Raw genomic sequence first — 11493 nt, 5'->3', positions numbered from 1 at the left:
CCCTTTCTTCGGGGGGCTGCGTTTCATGCCCGCAGGTACAGACACTCGATTCGGTGATCCCCCAGCTTAGGATTTTCATTCAGCTGTCTTGGAGAGCTCCGTTGTTCCGGAGCCTAGATTTTGGTACAGACCTTCTGATGTTTATATACATATTTGTCCAGGGGTACGACGGGGCCCTGTCCGGTCATATTTCACCGTTGATAGTCTTAGAGGTCTATAGACATGTATGTGGGTTGTATACAGATTTGAACAGCTGTGTCTATATAGTTTTATTGTGGATGTTCTGTCGTTGTAGCAGCCTCGCCGACTTGCATAGACTATCATTTCGTAGTGGCAGCCTTGTCGGCTTGCGTAATATACTGATATGTAGTGGTAGCCTTGTCGGCTTGCGTAATATACTGATATGTAGTGGCAGCCTTGTCGGTGTGCGTAGTATAATGATATATACAGTGGCAGCCTCGTCGGCTTGCGTATGTTATTACGATTTTGATTGATTGAGGACCTATAGTACCAGTCCGATTATGTTTGATAGGTACATATGGGTGTGCAGCTCGGGCACTAGTTATGGCCCACGGGGCTGGGTCGTGATAAAAGTGGTATCAGAGCAGTTCATCCTCGGAGTGTCTACAGACCGTGTCTAGTTGAGTCTTGTTTATCGGTGTGTTGTGCACCGCATCTATAAACAAGAAGCTACATGACATTTAGGATGTTACGTTTCCTTCTTATTCGAGATCGTGCGATAGAGCCAAGAGATAGGAAATGATATCCCTTATATACTAACCTTTGATTTCAGCAGGAGAGTGGTGTAGACAAGAGAAGGTAAATAATGTAACTGGGAGTTACAGAGGCTAATATTTCATTGAGGTTACGTTATCAGAATTTGTATGTACAGAGTGGCAAACTGGTCATCATCAAGGTAAGTAATTGTAAGTATAGTAAGAAAATGGATTGAATGTCCATATTATGTTGATAAGTTCTGTTATAAGGTGCGCACAGAAGAAGGTGATAAGATAAGACCATTGTTAAGATGAACTTGATATGATTTTGAGTAAGTTAGAAGGCAGTGCTGGGTACACAACAAGGGTAAAAGAGCGTAAGGCATAAAGAAGGGCTACGTGTATAACTTCACCTTGGAAATAGTGGAATCCTTAAAGAACAAGGACTGTAGGCCTGAGGAACAAATAATGTATGGTAAATCTATTAAAGGAAACAGATGATATAGGTTGGGATAAAGATAATATTACAAGAGAACTTTGGACACTTATCATCGGAATATAAGTGCTATCTAATTGAGAATTTGGAACGACTATAAGTACTAATTAATTACCGATTGGAGTAAGTGGAATGTGGCCTTGGATGAGTTGCTACATGGGTTGCATTACTTGAGTATAGATGGTCAGATGAGATTTTGTACTATATACAGAAAAGTTCTCGTCGCTTTATGATTTTGGTAAGGTTTCGTACGTGGAATTATCACCTCGAGAAACAACAAAAAAAGGAAATATTACGGGAATGGTTACTTAGAGATCTGGAATGTGTTACAATAAATTGAAGGGATTCGACCAATGAAAAAGGCATGTGCAAAGCATCATGATTCAATAAAAGAACATTTAAGGAAGTATTGGGAGCGCAAGACTAGTTTAACATTCGAGGACGAATGTTCCAGAGGGGGGAAGGATGTTACATCCCGTATTTTTGGACTAGGAAATTGAATCGTCCAATATGAGCAAAATTACCCGAGCCCGGAGAATTGGATCATACTCAAGGATAAAAATCGAGAGCTCGGTGTACAAAGAGTTTGAGGTCCCGAAATAATTTAGGCCTTAACAAGTGTGACCATGGTGATTGAGAATAATATTTTGTGCGTACCAAAAGGGACTATGGACTAGTGCTAGATGTTATATCTCGTATTTTTGTACGTTGGATTATTCATAAATAAATTTAAGGACAAGATTATTTTTGAGGTTATAAGAATTTATGCTATGTTAACAAGTGCTTAGTAAGTGTCGTGAAGGTTAGAGGTTAAGCGAATCAGAGAGTATAAGTTTTATCAATATTATACTCGTACTTTCGGGCTATGGTTCGAACCGTTGGCACCGGAGAATTTTGGTCATATGCAAGTATGCCAATAAAGAGATCGGTGTATAAAATGATGAGGTCCTAAAATGATTTAAGACTTAAAATTGTGGTGACGGTGACTGGAAATAATATTTTGTTTGTGCCAAAAGAGGCTACGGAGTAGTACCATATTTCATGATCGTGATAATGAGTATATGAGGTGTGTTGAAAATAATTATTATTTAAGTGAATTGGGATCAAGAAATTAATTATGCGAGTAGTTAGTTAAATGATGGAATGTAATGGGGAGCAAAGGAATTACTTAAATACGTATATGGGTAATTTTTGGGTGACATCATTTAGATGTGGGACCATAATGGAATGGTCACATAATAGATATTAGTAGATAAGGTGAATGTTTGGTGAATTACGTGTATCATTCTTTTGGTGTTACATGTAAGGCTTAAAATTAATCCATGTGGTGTGCTAGTGGAAGTAGAGGGACCTACGTGTCACACTAACAATTCAATAGGTCCAAGATAGGGCTAGCAACCCCTTTATACGTAGAAAAAAATTCATTTAAAGGGAATCTAATATGTCGATAGCCTTTACTTTCAGTTTCTTTGGAAAAGCAACGTCTTCATTGAAGGAGTGAAAAAAAAAAAAACGTTGCTAGAAACTCTTGGGGGCATTCAATAAAAATAATTGTGTTAGAAGAAGTTACTTACTGTTTTTAATACATTTGGCAAACTTTCGGCCAATTCTCACTCCAACAAGAATTTCAGAAACGTTAGAGTAAAATTAACGGTTTTTCTCCACTTATCCAGGTAAGAATTCTCCCATTCTTGATATATTTAAGTTCGTCCGGGTCATAGTTAAACGGTGGGATGAGAAATAGGGAAATTAATTGCGGGAAATCGAATAAATTGTTATTGTTATCATGTGGACTGTTTGGTGGTTGTTATAAATTGTTTGGTGTGCTGGAATATCGTGGGATTTGCGGTATTTGTTGTCGTTGTGTTTGTTGTTATACTATGTATATACGAAAATAAAGAAGTGTATACAAGTATCGGTATAGGAATGTATATTGGGCTGTTTTGGAGGTGATTTAAGAATGTATTTGATTCTATTTGGATATGTATTTATTGATATTGTTGTTGGTATGGTGATTGATATTTTGGCTAAGTTGGAATCACGAGGATTATTGTTTTTAGGGAAGATGCTGCCCGAATATCGTTAGATTTCTAAGTAATTAAGGATTGGTTTAAAAGAGTATCCTAAATTGATTGTTGGCATATTTGGTATTGTTTGTATATTGGCGAAGCCCGAGACCTAAGTTACGGTTAACTTGAGAAGCGACAAGGTATGTAAAGCTAACCCTTCTTTTTTTTTGGCATGGTCGTTATGAAACAAACAGACGACGTGTATATGACTCCAAAGAAGCTCATATTCTTAGAGACACTAGGATGGTTAATGTCTTTGATTCCGAGAACTTATTCTATTATGTCTTGATACGTGTCTATGATTTCAGGCGTCCTATTTTGATATAATCCATTGTGACATTCGAAGGGTACTTGATATGATTATTGTCTTGATTTTCAAATGATAGTTCATTTTGATTATTCTATCGAGTCTCAGATATGACTTAGTTTGCATATGGTTGCTCACTACTCTGCTCGTGCATGACTCAATGTATCTTTCACCGAGTCCCGGGCCGGGTATGTTTTCGTGCACAGTTTCACTGCATTGTTCACCGAGTCCCTCATATATGATATGATGATGTGATGATATGATGATATGATTATATGATTATATGTTATGGCGGCCAGGAGGGCATATGATGACTCTATTCACCGAGTCCCATAATGGGCCGGGTATGATATATGATATTGACATGCATGATTTATGTTTAAAAAGGCAAGTGTTTTGGTATTCTGGGTGTTATACTTGTCTCCTGCACTCCCTATTTCGGTTATAATCCGCTTTACTGTATTTCATGCTTTACATACTCAGTACATATCTCTTACTGACCCCCTTTCTTCGGGGGGCTGTGTTTCATGCTCGCAGGTACAGACGCTCGATTTGGTGATCCCCCAGCTTAGGATTCCGTTTCAGCTGTCTTAGAGAGCTCCGTTGTTCCGGAGCCTAGATTTTGGTACAGTCCTTCTGATATATATATATGTTTGTCTAGGGGTACGATGGGGCCCTGTCCCGTCATATTTCACTGTTAGTACTCTTAGAGGTTTGTAGACATGTGTGTGGGTTGTGTATAAGTTCTATTCAGCTGTGTCTATCCGATATGCTATGATATGATGTCCGTTTATAGTGGCAGCCTCGTCGGCTTGCGTATGACATGATGTTGATGTGTAGTGGCAGCCTTGTCGACTTACGTATCATTTTATGATTTGATCAGTTGTGACTCCTCAGGAGACAGTTTATCTGAATATACATATATGATGACGATATGAACCGTTGGAGTTCTTTTGCAAGTTTCCATATTGTTCATAGATTCAGTTCGATTATATTTTCATTGGTTCGTAGATGGGTGTCCAGTTCGGGCACTAGTCATGGACCATGGGGTTGGGTCGCGACAAAAGTGGTATTTATCAGAGCAGTTCATCCTCGGAGTGTCTATAGACCGTGTCTAGTAGAGTCTTGTTTATCGGTGTGTTGTGCACCACATCTATAAACTGGAAGCTACAGGACATTTAGGATGTTACCTTTCCTTCTTATTCTAGATCGTGCGATAGAGCCAAGAGATAGGAAATGATATCCCTTATATACTGACCTTTGATTTCAGCAGGAGAGTGGTGTCGACAAGAGAAGGTAAATAATGTTACTGGGAGTTACAGAGGCTAATATTTCATTGAGGTTACGTTATCAGAATTTGTATATACAGAGTGGAAAACTGGTCATCATCAAGGTAAGTAATTGTAAGTATAGTAAGAAAATGGATTGAATGTATATATTTTGTTGATAAGTTTTGTTATAAGGTGTGCACAGCAGATATCGTGTGAATGTTGCAAGTATGATTGAAACCTGCTGTTAAAGATTGAAAGGGAAAATAAACAGGAAAGTGTAACAGGTACAGTTTGAGTTGGACATACGAGGTAAGTTCGTCATTTTCATACTGATATAGCTATGGAGAGCCCTGTGTGGCTATGATACGTTATAATATATGCATATATATGTTGGCCCTGTGAGGCATTGTTGGTATTTCCTGCGTGCAGGTTTTGGGATAATAAGAAATACAGGAGAAACTATGTCAAAACTTTCCTAGAAATAAAAAGAGAATGAGGTATAAGTTCGTAATATTCTTGAAAGGTCGTATCAATAGTAATGATAGGATTTGACTAAGTGGTGGGTACAACAGACTTCGAGGAATAAGTTAACTGTTGAATTGATGGTAGTAGTAATTATGAAGTCGATATCAATATGGTAAAAAGGAAATGCTAGGACAATTTGGAAGGGCTTGTGATAATAAAAGATGATTCAGAAAAGGATGGAAAATCATAATAGAGTGTTATATTGAGGTATCAACTGAATTGACCAGCAGGGATAAATTACGACGAGTTTATAGTTAAAAGAAATAATAGTATGATTGAGACAAGAGTACAGAGAAGGATTGTGACGAATATGAATGTATTGATAAAATAGCTTGTGAGGTATTAAGGATAAGATTGACCAGGAAGGGTAAAAGGTTAAGTACGCTTACTCCACAGAGTGTAATTAAACCATAGTAAGAATCGTGAATAAGGTTGAGAAGTGTTACACTATAAGATTGATTACGAACAGGATATTATGTGGAGATAGTAGGGATTGTTATGAAAATGAGTAAAGCCTAGCGAGGAAGTGTCTAAAAGATATGACGTGACCTATGCGACTAGAGTATAAAGGCAAGTGTGAAACAGAAAAGCGAGCTATAGAACGAATAAGAAAGGCTTATAAAGTTTTGTAGGGAAAGTTCAGAATAGAGATTATGTGATAACGAAAATGAAAGCGAGCGCAAGAAAAGAAGGAGTTAATTGAAAGAAGGAAATAAGAAGAAAGCGAGCGGGATAACAGTGTAGTAATGGGTTATGACATGTATAGCCAAGAAAATGAGTAATATAAGTGACGGAACTGTGAAAGACTAAACTATAGAAAAATGACCAACGAGGTAGAATGAGTGATAGAAAATGACTGGGATAGTAAGAACAAATAGGGATGGACAGAGTACGTTTTGAGAATGAGAAAAGGGTTATGTAGAAGTAATGTTTTCCAAAGGATACAGAGGTAGCATAAGATTCCTCGTGCACAGAATGGAAGATGGACATAGAATAGAGAAATGGTAAGGGAATACTAAAGGAAGCACCCAAGATAGACGTAATTAATTGAGTACGAGTATAAAACAAAAGGGAAATATATAGCTACAAACTTAAAGGTGGAGTACGACGATAAGGTGATAAGATAAGACCATTATTAAGACGAACTTGGTATGATTTTGAGTAAGTTAGAAGTCAGCGTTTGGTACACAACAAGGGTAAAAGAATATAAGGCATAAAGGAGTACTGCATGTTAATGACTTCACCTCGGAAGTAGTGAAATCCTTAAAGGATAAGGACTGTAGGCCTGAGGAACAAATGAGGTATTGTGAATTTATTAGAAGAATTAGATATGAGCTATATTACTAAAAAGGGCTAATGCGTAAGATGACCTATGGGTCTCAATGAATTTGTGGCAAAGAACACTATGACAAAGGCATCTATCCTATGGTAAGTTATAGACATTGGACAACGAAGGGAGATTGACCTTCGACATTATGAGGTGATACGACAAGCATAGATGTAAAAATGAAATGGTAAGAGGTATGGACCGAAGGACAAAAGAGGGACGGAAAGTTCAAGACAGCACTTCATAAAGTGATGCAAAATGTGAAACAGATTTGAAAAATGGGCATATGACAGAAAAGAGGTACTACCTAGATATGATGATAGGGGTGCTATAGGGAAAACTACCTATATAAATGTTCACTCACAACGTGATACGAGTATTTACCTCAAAAGAGTGCTCTCGAGAGATTCATTATGGGACATGATTAACATGGGATTTAGAACCCCTTAAGATCATCATTCAGATATAAGGTAAGTGAGAAGAGACACCCGAAGAGGATTCTAAAGATAAGAAGAACGTTCCTGGTTATTACGTAATCGCGAGAGGTCAAGAGATGACATGGTATCAGTATGTAACAAATGATTCACATGGTTGATTTAATAATGTGGGTATAGAGGTAATGACTATATGATTAAGATTATGGGAAGGAGTAACGATGAGTACAAAGGGTTTCTAGACTAGTTGAGGCAAAATGAAAGGGGATCGACGAGTTTAAGTATCAAGGAGAATTATATCAGGAGAGTGACTCACTTATATCTCTGGAAAGGATATTCTTGAGGTGTCAAGGGAATATTGCAGCCGAGATTCATTACTAAGAAGAAAACTCATTTTTGACTATTCACAAGGAATGTTACAGATAGTGCATGTCAGAGGATTAAAATGATGACTCCAAGAAGGATGTATGCTGCGGACTATGCAACCTAAATTAAGAGTGGAAGTAGACCTATAAGAATTAGAAGAGAGAACAAGAGAAAACAAGATACGATGGTAAACCTACCCAAGGGAAAGACAACTCCTAATCTACAGTGTTACTTGAAAGATGAATCCACAACAAAAAAAAACTCAACTTAAGCTTCAAGCGTAGATAGATATAGTAAGTTGCAGTCAATTACGGAAGTATCTAAATTATGACCACCTTCTTTGGAAATTGAATATGAATCGGTGTCAAGTGGAGAATGGTATTAAGTTAAGCAATGAGAGACACGACATGATAGAAGAGTAATTGATTCATCATAAGATCACCATAACTAGTATACTTATACAGGACTAGTTTAACATTCAAGGACGAATGTTCTAAAGGGGGGAAGGATGTTACATCTCGTATTTTCGTGCGTTGGAAAGCGTGCGAGTTAAATGACATTAGTAACGGAAGTGAGGTTAACCCTCAAGCTCATAGATGGTTAGAGTGATGGTACAAATGTATTGAAAGCATTAGAAGTCAAGTAAATTGGATAAAATAATTTTCATTAAGGTTCAGCGTTTATTTGAGTGAAATACGGTCCAAGCTATAATACCCCGTATTTTTGGACTAGGAAATTGAACCGCCAAACATGAGCAAATTTATTCGAGTCCGGAGGATTTGGTCATTTCAAGCATGAAAATCAAAGAACTTGGTGTGTACATGGGATGAAATCCCTAAATGATTTAAGACAAAAATGTGACGACGATGATTGGAAATAATATTTTATGTATGACAAATGAGATTATGGACTAGTGTTATATTACATGGTCATGGTAATGAGTATATAAAGTGTGTCGAAAATGATCACCATTTAAGTGAATTGAGATCAAGAAATTAATTATGTGGGTAATTAGTTAAATGTTGGGATAAGTGGGAGAGTAAAGTATTAATTATGGCATTAATTTTTAATACATGGATAATTTTCATTTGATGGGTGCCATGTGTAACCGTGGGGACAAGTGGTTGATGGCTAAGCAAATATAAGGATTAGGTGGCAAGTCCATGATTATGAGTCATTCTAGAGTGGACCCTACTTTACACTACCTATTTGAAATCTGATTTTTGTTTAAGTCTATCTCTTGAGAAGTAAATATAAGTGCTACATCAAAAAGTCTACATACATATATCATATATCTCTCTCTAACGTTTCAGCTAGGTGAAGAAATTACATATATACATGTCTCTTCTTCTTTCCTTTGTTAAGTGATGGTTAAGAAGTAACAACAACACTTCTATCTTTAAACATCCAAAACAGCAACGTGAGCTACAATATTAAAGAGGCAAGTAAAGTATCTTTTTTCTCAAGAATAACATACGGATTTTGTACATCACTTCGGTTTCGTTGTTCCGTTTTATCGTGTTGTTGGACCCGGACTTTCTTCAAAGTGAAGTAAGGTGGAAGAAGAGTAGTTCTTGGTATATAAGGTAAGAAATCCTCTCTCCTAGATATATTTGAGTTATCCGAATCGTATCTACGTTGCTAGATGAAAGAATTACGAAAACTACATCGGAAACCGGATAAATTGTTATTGTTATCATGTGGGCTGTTTGGTGGTTGTTATGAATTGTTTTGTGGGCTGGAATACCTTGGGATTGGCTGTAGTTGCTCTTGTTATGCTTGTTGTTACACTATGTATATACAAAAATAAAGAAGTGTATACAAGTATCGGTATAGGAATGTATATTGGGCTGTTTTGGAGGCAATGTAAGAATGGATTTGATTCTATATGGATATCTATTTATTGATATTGTTGTTGGTATTGTAATTGATATTTTGGCTAAATTGTGGGAATTGATGAAATAAACCCGAACTTGAGAATAAAATCGTCACTTGGAAAGAGTTGAATTTATGGGCTGTTTTCTCGTTACAATCATATGATATAAGGATAGAATTTGTAGTAAATGACTTCCTTATCTTATTGAGAATGTTTTTAAGTTAAGAAAGAAGTATACAAAAGATGACATGGGTTGTACAGATCCTACTTCATGCTTGACGATCATTATAAAGTATTATGAGGTCATTATGGATATATATGTTGTGTTGTTGAGATCTATTTTTGTCATTTTGGCTATTATTGTGATATATGGAATTGGGGAAATGCTACCAGTTTCGTTTTAGGATCAAATTATCAATTGATATACACGATATACGAAAGCCATCTAAAGTCGTACATGTATTTCCTTGTTATAGGATTAGGCATCAACATTAAGACGAGTTCATTTTGGGTTTATATTGGCGACTTAAGGTATGTAAAGCTAACCCTTCCTTATTTTTGGCATGATCTTTATGAAACAAACAGACGACGTATATATGACTCCAAGGAAGCTCCTATTCTTAGATCCACTAGGATGGCTAATGTCCTTGATTCCCAGAACTTACTTTATTATGTCTTGATACGTATCTATGATTTCTGAAGTTCTATTTGATATATTCCATAGTGACATTCGAAGGATACTTGATATGATTATTTTCTTGGTTTTCAAATGATAATTCATTTTGGTTATTCTATCGAGTCTCAGCTATGACTTAGTTTGCATATAGTTGTTCACTACTCTGCTCGTGCATGCCTCAATATATCTTTCATCGAGTCCCGGGCCGGGTATGTTATCATGCACAGTTTCACTGCATTGTTCACCGAGTCCCTCACTAGAGGGCTGGGTACGGTATATATATATATATGATGATATAATGATATGATGATATGTTATGGCGGTCAGGAGGGCATGCGATGACTTTATTCACCGAGTCCCATAATGGGCTGGGTATGATATATGATATTTACATGGATGATTTATGTTTCAAAAGGCAAGTGTTTTGGTATTCTGGATGTTATATTTGTCTCCTGCCCTCCGTATTTCAGTTATGATCCTCTTTACTGTATTTCATGCTTTACATACACAGTACATATCTCGTACTGACCCCCTTTCTTCGGGGGGCTGCGTTTCATGCCCGCAGGTACAGACGCTCGATTCGGTGATCCCCCAGCTTAGGATTTCCATTCAGCTGTCTTGGAGAGCTCCGTTGTTCCGGAGCCTAGATTTTGGTACAGACCTTCTGATGTTTATATAAATATTTGTCCAGGGGTACGACGGGGCCCTGTCCCGTCATATTTCACCGTTGATACTCTTAGAGGTCTGTAGACATGTATGTGGGTTGTATACAGATTTGATCAGCTGTGTCTAAATAGTTTTATTGTGGATGTTCTGTCGTTGTAGCAGCCTCGCCGGCTTGCATATACTATCGTTTCGTAGTGGCAGCCTTGTCGGCTTGCGTAATATACTGATATGTAGTGGCAGCCTTGTTGGCTTGCGTAATATACTGATATGTAGTGGCAGCCTTGTCGGCGTGCGTAGTATAATGATATATACAGTGGCAGCCTCGTCGGCTTGCGTATGTTATTACGATGTGATTGATTGAGGACCTATAGTACCAGTCCAATTATGTTTAACAGGTACATATGGGTGTCCAGCTCGGGCACTAGTCATGGCCCACGGGGCTGGGTCGTGATAGGCACCTGCGGAGTTGAAAGAATTGAAGGAGCAATTGGGGGATTTACTCAAGAAAGGCTTTATTAGGCCTAGCACATCACCGTGGGGGGCACCGATATTATTTGTAAGAAAGAAGGATGGTTCTTTGCGAATGTGTATTGATTATCCACAATTGAACAAAGTGACTATAAAGAATAAGTATCCGCTCCCGAGGATTGATGATTTATTTGATCAATTGCAAGGCGCCAAATATTTCTCAAAGATAGATTTGAGGTCGGGATATCATCAGGTTAGGGTAAAGGAGGAAGATATTCCGAAGACGGCATTCAGGA

General features: G+C 37.5%; 1 long non-coding RNA gene across 2 annotated transcripts; it reads left to right on the top strand.

The window, feature by feature from the left end:
* Positions 1-2077: 2077 nt before the first annotated feature.
* Positions 2078-11010, top strand: LOC132615974 (uncharacterized). 2 transcript variants are annotated; one of them, XR_009572915.1, is made up of 4 exons: positions 2078-2885; positions 4126-9097; positions 9864-9918; positions 10629-11010. It is a non-coding gene; the product is annotated as an uncharacterized LOC132615974 (long non-coding RNA). The 2 variants fall into 2 exon arrangements; XR_009572914.1 differs by having other exon boundaries at positions 4126-9918.
* The last annotated feature ends 483 nt before the right edge of the window (positions 11011-11493 follow it).

The sequence above is a fragment of the Lycium barbarum genome, chromosome 10 (genome assembly GCF_019175385.1).
Source record: "Lycium barbarum isolate Lr01 chromosome 10, ASM1917538v2, whole genome shotgun sequence".
NCBI lineage: Eukaryota > Viridiplantae > Streptophyta > Magnoliopsida > Solanales > Solanaceae > Lycium > Lycium barbarum.
Note: the sequence above shows the minus strand (reverse complement) of the source record. Positions and strands in the feature narration are given on the sequence as shown.